This window comes from Natrix helvetica (genome assembly GCF_964273705.1).
Source record: "Natrix helvetica genome assembly, chromosome: 2".
Classification (NCBI taxonomy): domain Eukaryota; kingdom Metazoa; phylum Chordata; class Lepidosauria; order Squamata; family Natricidae; genus Natrix; species Natrix helvetica.
Window position 1 is genome coordinate 19705911 of NC_138552.1, and position 12335 is coordinate 19718245.

A 12335-nucleotide genomic window follows, 5' to 3' on the forward strand; every position below is an offset into this window, starting at 1 on the left:
CCACCACTAATGAACCAAAACCAATAAACTCACAAAGAACTAGAATAAAGATTCAGCCTACATTATGATGATTGAAAATATTTGTAGGAAAGAAGTCTATACGATTTTCTTCTGAGGACCAACACACCTGGTTGCAATTCTATGGTTTTCTTAACGAATTGTGCAGCCATCCAAAATATTTACTTGGAGTGTTTTCAAGTAAACTGGTTTCAGAAAGCGTTTGCCTTAGTCAAATAAAGAATGCTGCAGCAGACTCAAAAATCACACGGCCAATTATTTTGTCACATGTTCTTTCATTTTCGGTAGTTTGTTTTTCTCTTCTGTCAAGATAAATGTAATTTCTCCTAAATGAGAATTGGATTTATTTTATTTATTTATTTATTTATTCTTCGCATTTCTAGACCGCCCCCTCTCCCAAAAAAGGACTCAGGGATAAAATAGATAAGATGCTTTACATGGAAACGATTCCATAATTTCCCTTACACGAGAGTCAGATAAAATAGTTTTTATGTAAAATGATTCAGCAGGGCTATTTTGTTTCAGAAAACCAGAAATCGTGCTTACGGGTAAACTTCACCTTTGTTGCATAAGCTTATTAGAATACCAAAAGTTACCATCGGGGTATATTTTGCCTTATGAAAATATTCTCCGGTTTTATTTGAAATAACATCCCCCAAGTTTTTTCATTTTGTTTTTCAGCAAAAATTGCTTTTAAACTCTCTTTTTTGTTGTTGTCCAATGTTCCAGCATCTTCAAATGGAATAAACGTTTTATCCTACAACTGATAAATGATGATCCTCATGGGGTTACCAAATCTGATCTGTAGGAATCCAGGTGATCACTTGATGGAAGCAAGAGACTACCAGTATTGCTTTGCTGCAATTAATGACTGTCTAGATTTTTGGAAAACCCAAAGAGCTTCCAAATTTCACCTTGATAGATGCTGCGCTGTGCTGTGCCATGAATTTTGGGGGAGATTCAATCAGGTTGCATAAGCCAATGTAACCCCGAATTGCATCAAGAGAGGGATAGTATCATGATCAAGATCAAAGGAAGTAATAGTGCTGTATTGGTGAGGCCACATTTGGAAGAATGTGTCCAGTTCTGGTCACCACAATACAAAAAAGATGCTGAGGCCATAGAAAGAGTACAGAGAAGAGCGACAGATTATAAGAGGTCTGGAGGCTAAATCTTATTAATAGCTAAAGGAACTAGATGTGTTTAGCTTAACAAAAAGAAGACTGTGAGGAGATATAATAGCAGTCTTTCAAGATTTGAAAGACTGCCATAGGGAAGAAGGTGTCCATTTATTCTCCATAGCATCTGAGGATAGGACAAGAAGTAATCCATGGAAGTTCATCAAAGGGAGATCCAATCTGGAAATAAGGAGGGATTTCCTGGCAGTGGGAACTATTAACCATCCCGTGGATGGTTAACCAGTGGAACAGCTTGCCTCCCAGAGGTCTGGGTGCTCCATCACTGGAGGTCTATTGAGATTCTCAGTCATCTAAGTCATGGTTGTCCCAAAGGCGTTTTGCAAGAGGAAACTGGACTTTCTGGCTTTTTGTTGAAGATGTTTCACTTCTCATCCAAGAAGCTTCTTCAGCTCTGACTAGATGGTGGGGAATGGAAGGATTTATCCTCCTTGCAGACAGCTGGTCATTTGCATCCTTTTAGCAGGTCATTAAAGTCATCTGGAGGTTTATCTGTGTCATCAGGATCACCTGAGTGGTGCAAATAGGTGTGGAGCATTCTTGGAACCATTAAAAGGACTGTGTTGTAGATTAGAGATAGATGATGTTGCATCCCATCTCCTCTGTTGAAAGAGATCTGTTCAATTTTGACGTACAGTACATGGGCTCTTTGACTCCTCTTTCAAACCAGCGGTCCTCTGTCCAAAATGTGGACTTTGTCAAATGCCGATGGACTGCTGAATCTAGTCCTGATGGGTTTGTTGCATTCATAAACGCATGGCACAACATAGAACAAACCCATGAGGACTAGATTCAGCAGTCCATCGGCATTTAAAGGACAAAGGCCACTCTTTTGAAGACAGCAAAGTCCACATTTTGGACAGAGAGGTTTGAAAGAGGGGTCAGAGAGTCCATCACTGGAGTTTTTTTTTTTTTTAAACTGGGCAACTATTTGTCTCAGATGGTATGAGGATTCCTGCCTTGCGAAGGGGGTTAGATAGAAGACTTCCAAAGTCCCTCGTACACAAATGAGTAAAAGTTGTAAAACTGCACAGATGACTCTTGTTTCGCACACATCATAGTCAAAAGCACCTACACAGAAGATATTCATAAGGAATGATGGGTTTCTATTTTTTTCCACTACAGGTTCGCTCGTGCGTGTGTGAGTGATGCTTCTGTGCATGTGTGATGGGCGGGTGGGCGGAGCCTCCCACCATTGCCACTACCGGTTCACCTGATCCGGGCCGAACCGGGAGCAACCCACCTCTAGAGTGAAGGACAAATCCAAGTTAGAAGATTTAATGATCTAATTATAGGATGCAGAATGAATAATTCTATATTTCAAGGTAGGCTTTTAGTTTTAATTCTCAGGAAATAGCAGAAGTCTGTGGCCCAGGTCTCTGGCAATTACTTAGAACATTGTAATCTGTAAACTATGGTTAGAAGCTCAAGGTGAATTTAATAAAGTGAATTGTGGTTTATGCACATGTTCTCCCATTCCTTCAGTACTCCCAGAAAAGGCTGAGGGTTTGTTTTCTTTCCTGGAGTGACCCCAATAGGTTGCTGATGGTGTGTGTACATGTGCATTTTGCATTAGAATGTCTGAATTCAGGCAAAGAATGAATTCTTAGAACCTCGTCCAATAACAATTGCCATAATTCTCTGTGAAGAAGCTATGAAATCAATAATAGTTTACAGGGTACATATGGCCTGGATCTTTCATTATTCTATTCATAGATAGAGGAGAAATTGGGTGAAAAACATTTAACATAATTATAGTACTTCAAAGTACAATTGCAGTACTATATACTTACTAGGAAATAAGTTCTACTGAATCCAGTAAATCATATTTCTGGGTAAATAATGGTAAAATTAAAATTAAGTTTTATTGGAATTTGTTTATAAGTAGAGATGCCTAAAGCTTTACTTTAAGGATTTGGAGAGTAAGAGAAAGGCTTGGGAAGAAGATGATTGAATATAAACAAGCAAGGAACATTATCCAATTTTCTTAAAATGTCAATAAATTAAGGTTTAAAATACTTCTTGCTTGAATGCTGTTGTATAATCTAAATGTAAAACATATAACTTGCCAGGATGCTAATTTAAAGCAGCAGAAATGCTTCTTTCTAGTGCTATAACACAAATGAATAAAAATCATCTATTCTATACAGTGAATAAGTGGCTTATAAAGAAGATTAAATTTAATTTACAAAAATTGCACTTAAGACTGAAACATAAAACCACAGATTTGCACGATGCACTTCCTACTGCATTGATACCATTGTGACCAATTACAATTACCATTGTGATTTTGGAATGGTTAATTACAGCTACCAAATCGGGTAAAGTTCTTCATGTGCTGTAGTTTGTAAACAGGCATAGAAAACACAGCAATGGTCATAGGATTAAAAGAAATATAAATGCAGTTTACATTCCAGGATTAAAAAAAGGGGCAGTGTAAAAAGTGCTCAAATTAGCAAAAAATTAAAAATCTACATCTTACAAGCTAGCAAGATGTTGCAATCTAGATTTCAACAATAATGAAATAGAATTGCTAGATGTACGTAACTGGATTCAAAAGAGAGAGGTGAATCCCATGGAAAATGGAAAAGGTAAGGATGTTCCAAGAAAACATCTATTACTAAGTGTAGAACGGCTTTGGACAATGGTGACCACAACAAAATTTTATAGACAACCCTTAAAAAGACGAATGTACCTGGGCTACCTCATCTGCCAATTACAAGCTGTCTTATGACCAGGAAGTAACTGTTAGAAAGAAACATGAAGTGACTAAATGTTTAAAAACATAGGAAAGGATTGCACCAAAGTTATATACTGTCACCTTTTGTTGAAGGTAAAAGATAATAGTAGTGACAGCTGAACAGTAAAAAAACAACAAACAACCAGAACAACAGAGTAACAGAATTGGAAGGGATCTTGGAGGTCTTCTAGTCTAGTCCAAAAGCTCAAGCAAAAAATCCTATATCATATTCAGACAAATGGTTGTCCAATCTCTTCTTAAAAACCTCCAGTGTCATACTATCCACAACTTCTGAAGGCAAGTTCTTCTAGTGATTATTGTTTTCACTGTGAGAAAAATTCTCCTTAATTCTAGGTTGCTGCTCTCCTTGATTAGTTTCCATCCACTGCTTCTTGTTCTGCCTTCAGTTGTTTTGGAGAATAGGTTGATCCACTCTACTTTGTGGCAGCCCCTTAAATATTGGAACACTGCTATCATGTCACCTAGTCCTTCTTTGCATTAAACTAGACACACCCATTCTTTATACGTTTTAGCCTCCAATTCTCTAATTAGATTTGCTGCTATTTTCTGTAGTCTTTCTAGATTCTCTAGATCTAGACAAATATTGGCAGATATTAGAGAAAAGACATCACCCTACTAATGAAGGTAAGTATTGTTGAGACTGTGATTTTTGCATGTGTGGGAGGATATAACTATGCAGGCCAGATCATCAGAAAGGCTGAACAAAAGATAACTTGATGTTTCTGAATTGGTGGAGAAAATTCCTGAAAATATCCTGGGGTACAAGAAACACAACTCATCCAACACTTGATAAAGTAAAACCATAATACTCACTAGAAGCACTTAAATTTGAATATTTGGGAACCATAATATGAAAGCAAGAGTCGTTAGAGAAGGTTCTAATGCTTGGGGAAAAAAATCTAAGGAAATTGAAAAAGAGGTCAACAGAAGACAAGGTGGCTGGATACCATCACTGAAGACAGAAACATGAGCCTTCAAGAACTCAAGAAGCATTGCTGATAGCAAAATGAAACCAATGAGTCACAAAATATTAGAAACTATTGAAGAAAAACTGGATCTGGCTACAACATTCCAATGATCACGAGACCCTTTTCTCATTTCAAACTGACTGCCCATTAGAGAAGCTAATAGTAATGGACCATTGGGTAAAGGAGTATAAGATCAAGGAGAAAAGAGTCCAGTGAGCATCTGTCTTTTTCAGAATACTGTGAGATCACAAAACTAGTAGCTTTATTTTTTGAAAAACCTATTCTTCATATGGATAACCAAAGAGATAGTAAATTACTCTTGCTGCAAACTTCCATAAATGGGAACAGCGGAAGGCAAACCAGGCACTGCTTGCTTGATGATTTGGGAGAGATGTCATAGGATAAAGAAGAAGCTCTAAAGCAGGTATGGCCAGTGGGCTGCTTGTAACCCTGGACAGACAGTAATGCGGTACCACAAGCTCGTAACCTTTAACTATATGATTTTTATTATAAAACTACTGTATCTCTCTCTCTCTATATATATATATATATAAACAGGTATGTGTGGGTGTGTGGATGTGTGTTCCAGCATAACTCTGGAACGCCTTGAGCAATTTCAACCAAACTTGATACACAAATGACTTATCCTCTGGAGAAAAATATTGTGGGGGTAAGACACCCCTAACTGCCCGGGCTGTGTGTTTTGTTAAGATGCAGCATGTTATGCCTTAAAATGGCTTCTACTGTACAGCACAGTGGAGTTGCCATAGTAATGGCTTCACAGTGCTCCACACGGGGGTTCTCTTTGGTAAGGGGGAAAATCCAACATTAGAAATTAAGTTTGGTCCAGACAGTTTCTCTCTATAAATACATACCTGGGCACCGCCTGGTTATTGGCTAGTATTATATAATTTATGCAGCCCAAGACAATTCCTCTCCATTCAATCAGGCAAGGCAAGACGATTGGACACATAAGCCCTAAAGTAGGTGTGTCAAACTCAAGATCCGTGGGCCGGATCCAGCCCACAGGGTGCTTAGAACTGGCCCACGGTGCTGCCCAGAAAACTGTCTCTGCCAACAAAAATTGAGTTTGGGAGGACCGTGTGCAGATTGTTGGGGGGCAGTATGCTGACTCTGTAAACTGCTTAGAGAGGACTGTCTGTAAAGCAGTGTAAAGTGGTATATAAGTCTAAATGCTATTGCTGTTGCTATTGTATGTAGCCTGTACTGTGAGATTTGCTTTTTAGTGGCAAGCAGCCACCAGGGGCTTGATTCTCCAGTCATTCAAGTGCAGGCTTCATCCTGTTTGACAAATATATTTGTTATTTATTATCTGTGTACCCTGTTGCAATTCACTTCTCAGCAGAAAACAAATTGAAAATAAACAAGGTTAGCTTAAATAAATAACTTAAACAAAGAAACTTCATAGAAGGGGTGTCAAACTCAATTTCATTGAGGGCCACATCAGGGCTGTGGTTGACCTCGGAGGGGGGGCTGACTGAGTGGGTGTGGCCAACTGGGTAGGTGTGGCCAGCTTGACACCACTCCCCAAACTGCTGGCATATTTCCTCTTCGCACTGGGTAGAGCAGGACAAAGTAATGCGGGCCAGCCCCCTTACATTTTCCAGGATGGCCCCATGGGACAGATCCAACCATATTGCAGACTGGATGCGGCGTGCAGGCCTTGGGTTTGACACCCCTGTTCTACAGCTTTTGTACACTGGCACTGCCACCTGCTTTAGCTTAGTGGCTTGGTGTTTTTACTGCCGCCACCTGTCTTTGACGGGTATCCCTTCCCCTAACCTAGATAGGTAAGAGAGGTAGGACTGACTTCCCTTATTGGTGATTAAAAGTTAAACAATAATTTTACTATTCATGAACAGTATTAATATTTAGATTATTATTTATGACTATATTACATTATTATTATTATTATTATTATTATTATTATTATTATTATTATTATTATTATTATTATTATTATTATTATTACTGCATCAACAGAAGTGTATCACAGCGGCCAGTTGTTTCGCCGGATTTGGCATTGATTACTAGTCGGGCCCCACCCAGGGGCCTAGGACGTCGTAACGTATTTTCGTAATATATGTGTAGATCCAAGCAGTGCAGCTTTTTGCATTTGACTGATGGTGATTTTGTCAAGTTTTAACTGTTTTAAATGTAATTCCAGTGCTTTTGGAATAGCACCCAGTGTGCCGATTACCACTGGAATTACCACTGCTGGTTTGTGCCATAATCGTTGAATTTCAATTTTTAAGTCCTGGTATTTCACGACTTTTTCATGTTCCTTCTCCTCGACCCTGCTATCACCTGGTATTGCGATGTCTATGATTGTAACCTTATTTTTCTCAATCAGTGTGATGTCTGGTGTGTTATGCGCTAGTATTTTGTCTGTTTGTATACGAAAATCCCACAGGATCTTGACCATCTGATTTTCAGTGACTTTTTCAGGCTTATGTTCCCACCAGTTTGTTGTTGTTTTAATATTATAATTTTTGCACAAATTCCAGTGGATCATTTGTGCTACTGAATTGTGCCGCAATTTATAATCAGTCTGTGCGATTTTTTACAGCAGCTGAGTATGTGGTCAACAGTTTCATCAACTTCTTTGCAGAGTCTGCATTTGGCATCATCAGAGGATTTTTCGATTTTGGCCCTAATGGCATTTGTTCGGATAGCTTGTTCTTGCGCAGCCAGGATTAGTGACTCTGTTTCTTTCTTTAATGTACCTGTTGTTAACCATAACCAAGTTTTTTCACTGTCCACTTTATCTTTTATTTTTTCCAGAAATTGACCATGTAATGCTTTGTTCTGCCAACTCTCCATTCTTGATTTTATCACATCTTTTCTGTATTCTTGTTTCGTCTGTTGGGCCTTCAGTAGATTTTTGTTCTTTACTTCGATTAATAGATGTTCTTGACTTTCTTTTAAATAATCAGCCAGTGCATGTTTTTCTTCTTCAACTATTTGCTTCACTTGTAATAATCCTCTGCCACCTGATTTTCGGGGCAGGTATAGTCTATCAGTGTCACCGCGTGGATGTAAACTGTAGTGCATTGTCATTAGTTTCCTGGTTTTTCGGTCCAAAATGTCCAAATCAGCTTGTGTCCAGTTAACTATACCAGCTGTGTATCTTATAACTGGTATTGCCCAGGTATTTATGGCCTTGATTGTATTTCCACCATTTAATTTAGATTTCAAAATTTTCCTAACTCTGTTGGTGTACTCTCTCCTGACAATAGTTTTTACTTCTCCATGTTTGATGTTATCCAACTGCAAAATGCCTAAGTATTTGTAGGCTTTGTTTTCGTTGCATTTAATTAGTTGGCCATTGGGCATTTCAATTCCCTCATATGTAGTGATTTTGCCCCTTTTTATGGATACAGTGGCACATTTTTCCATGCCAAACTTCATTGAAATATCGGTGCTGAATACTCGGACTGTGTTTGTCAGTGATTGGATTTCTATTTCTGACTTTCCATAGAGTTTCAAATCATCCATATATAATGAATGCAAAATTTCTTCGGCTTCTTTGGCTGTTTGGTAGCCTAATTTCATTTTTTTTAAAGATTACTGATAGTGGGATCATCGCGATGATGAAGAGAAGAGGTGAAAGTGAATCACCCTGGAAAATTCCTCGCTTGATATTGACGATTCCGTAGTTCTCATTCCCTACTGCCAACTCAGTTCTCCATTGTTTCATCGCCTTTTCAGTGAAAGATGTAATATTTTTACTAATGCCAGTTGTTTCTAAGCATTTTATGATCCAACTATGTGGCAATGAGTCGAATGCTTTTTTATAATCAATCCAGACCATATTCAAGTTCGTTTTTCTTTTCTTACGATTTTCTAATATCATTTTATCAATTAGGAGCTGATCTTTTGTGCCCCAACTTCTTCTTTTGTTGCCTTTTTGCTCTACTGGCAAGATATTGTTTGTTTCCAAATAATCCATAATGTTATCTGCAATAATGCCTGTGAGTAATTTGAAGGTTGTTGGCAAGCATGTTATTGGTCTGTAGTTTTCAGGTATTGTTCCTTTAGTTGCATCTTTCTGAATCAAGTATGTTTTTCCAGTTGTCAGCCATTCATCAATTTGACCATTTTGTAAAATTTCATTCAGTTGCCTGGCCAACATTGCATGTAAACTGGTCAGATATTTGAGCCAGAAACCATGTAATTGGTCATTTCCAGGTGATGTCCAATTCTTTACTTTTTTTACTCGATTTTTGACCATCTCAGTTGTTATTTCTAATACTTGCATTTGTTTATTACCAATGCTTTCCTCAAAGTCATGTATCCACTTTGCTTCCTTATTGTAGTCCTTTGCATTTTCCCACAATTCTTTCCAGAATTCAGCTGTGGCCTGCTTTTCTGGTTTTTCACTTTTGGTGTCACCTATTATTATTATTATTATTATTATTATTATTATTATTATTATTATTATTATTATTATTATTATTATTATTATTATTATTACTACTACTACTACTACTACTACTACTATACGATTGTATCACAGCGGCCAGTTGATTCGCCGGATTTGGCATTGATTACTAGTCGGGCCCCACCCAGGGGCCTAGGACGTCGTAACGTATTTTCGTAATATACGTGCAGATCCAAGCAGTGCAGCTTTTTGCATTTGACTGATGGTGATTTTGTCAAGTTTTAACTGTTTTAAATGTAATTCCAGTGCTTTTGGAATAGCACCCAGTGTGCCGATTACCACTGGAATTACCACTGCTGGTTTGTGCCATAATCGTTGGATTTCAATTTTTAAGTCCTGGTATTTCGCGACTTTTTCATGTTCCTTCTCCTCAACCCTGCTATCACCTGGTATTGCGATGTCTATGATTGTAACCTTCTTTTTCTCAACCAGTGTGATGTCTGGTGTATTATGCGCCAGTATTTTATCCGTTTGTATGCGAAAATCCCACAAGATCTTGACCATCTGACCCTCGATGACTTTTTCAGGCTTATGTTCCCACCAGTTTATTGCTGTTTTAATGTTATAATTTTTGCACAAATTCCAGTGGATCATTTGTGCCACTGAATTGTGCCGCATTTTATAGTCAGTCTGCGCGATTTTTTTACAGCAGCTGAGTATGTGGTCAACAGTTTCATCAGCCTCTTTGCAAAGTCTACATTTGGCATCATCAGAGGATTTTTCGATTTTGGTCTTAATGGCATTTGTGCGGATAGCTTGTTCTTGCGCAGCCAGGATTAGTGACTCTGTTTCTTTCTTTATTATTATTATTATTATTATTATTATTATTATTATTATTATTATTATTATTATTATTATTATTATTATTATTATTATTATTATGGTTGGTTGCACAGTCATCCAATTTTAAACCGAAACTGGCATTTTTTATACATCTATCGAGTCCTTGCCAAGGACCTGCAATAGATAGATAATGTGTAATCATGTTAATAAAAAAAAAATATTTTCAACCAAAACAACAAATTTGCAGTGGGAATAAACCTCTTCCATAACATTTCCATTATGCACTTACTATAAGAGAATTATTTACCACTAAGAGTTTTTCATAGTTGTTTTACTAATGCACATTTTAAATTCTGTTATCAAATTGGGGTAATTTTTGTTTGTATTTTATGACAAGTATGAAACTTAATAAAGATGATCTTCCGTGTATAATCTTTCTGATAATGTGTTTTGCAATCAAAGAGGGAAGTGTGTGTTTGTGTGTGTGTGTGTGTATCCCTCTTCCTTCTCTCCCTGCACAAGTATTTTCCTTGTCAAATAGATAGATGTGGTTTCCACTTAATTTTAACTTCATTTATTTTGATCAATGGCAAAGCAGTTCTAGAAGTTTTATTTCAAATACCTGCAGGGCACAAGGTTGCCTATTCTAAGAACACTTAAAGGGAAAATAGATAGTGGTAAACTGGAAGAATCATAGAATGTAAGTTTGCTTTTACACGGAGATTCTATGGCTTACTTGGCCACCTTTCCAATAATTTTCCAAACAATAATTGCTTTTGTTATAGTACAAAATGATCTTGACTCACTCCATTTACTGCCTAGAACTTATTATTGGGACTTTGGCTCTTTGAACTTAACTCTCAACAACACAAATATATCTAACGAACTTTGGGTGAGAGCATGTTTATTGAAGTCTTACAAACTTTGACATAACAACCAATGAGGCCAGAGTTGAAGGAATGTAGGAAAAAAACTTGAGTGGAAATTTCTTGAATTATGGGATCAAGTAATTTTCAATAATTCAAGCAAAGGTCAGAATAAATTACCCAGTTTGCACTGGGACCCTTTAACCAAGTTCTATCATTAAATCTTTGGATTGAGTTACTTTTCTCCAAAAGTAGCACATTGTTTGAGATGTTCACATGATGTTCAGCTACACTGAGTTTCCTACACGTTTTTTGTTTTACTATTTTTACAAAACAAGGGTGTGTTCAGGAGAAGAGAACCTTTTCAATCCTTTTTGCTACACCAAATGAATGGTACCTGCATTTCTCTTCCTGGTTGAAAAAAAAACAGCTTTGAAAAACATTTTCCTTTCTTTTCATCTTGAGGCAGTAGATTGATTAGAGCAGCTTTGTTCAGCTTGATCCTTTTCTTAGTCATTGAAATGACAACTCCCAGAGATCTAAGACAGTTAGGTCAATGAACTCTATGATGGTTTAACTCTAACATGACCAGTTTTGGAGCTACCAAATAATTGAAACATGCTGGCTGGGAAGTGATGGGAGTTGAGGTCCACACATCTTAAGGTTGCTGAGAGTAAGAAACATTAATTTAAATTAAAGGTCTAACATAGGTTTTTTTTAAAAAAAAAATCCATGGGATAGGGGTCTAGTTTAAACTCAGAACCAGTCACATCGGTGGTGGGATTAAATTTTTTTTACTACTGGTTCTGTGGGCGTGGCTTGGGGGGGTGGCGTGACTTGGTGGGTGTGATGTAGCTTGGTGGGCATGGCTTGATGGGCGTGTCAGGGGAAGGATACTGTAACATCTCCATTCCCTCCCCACTCCAGGGGAAGGATACTGCAGAAACCCCATTCCCTCCCGATCAGATGGGACTCGGGAGGCAAAGAATAGATGGGGATGGGCCCAGTCAGGTGGTATTTCCGAATTACTCAAAATTTCCACTTCCACTATCTAGTCAGAACCGGTACTGGAACCTGCTGAATCAGAACCTGCTGAATACCACCTCTGTGTCACATGTTATACATGTTAGAACATGTAGCCATCAAAGACAGTTTTGCTAAATAAGGACATTGAAGCCAGGCAGATGTAGCCAGGCAACTCATTTCCAGGTGTGGATTTCAATTTTTATATAAGAATGACTTTTACACAGAATAAAAGGTCAACAAGTTGTTCAAGCC

At 37.7% G+C, this 12335-nt stretch overlaps 1 protein-coding gene across 5 annotated transcripts in view; it reads right to left on the bottom strand.

Annotated features, from left to right (window-relative positions):
- The window catches only part of PRLR (prolactin receptor), a 203824-nt gene that overhangs the window by 38687 nt on the left and 152802 nt on the right, over positions 1-12335 (bottom strand). For 2 of the 5 annotated variants that reach the window (XM_081942883.1, XM_081942881.1), the window contains one exon: positions 11662-11724. The exons of the other annotated variants lie outside the window; for them this stretch is intronic. The gene's annotated coding sequence lies outside the window, so the exon portion shown is untranslated. The remainder of the gene's footprint in view (positions 1-11661; positions 11725-12335) is intronic. 5 annotated transcript variants of the gene reach the window in all.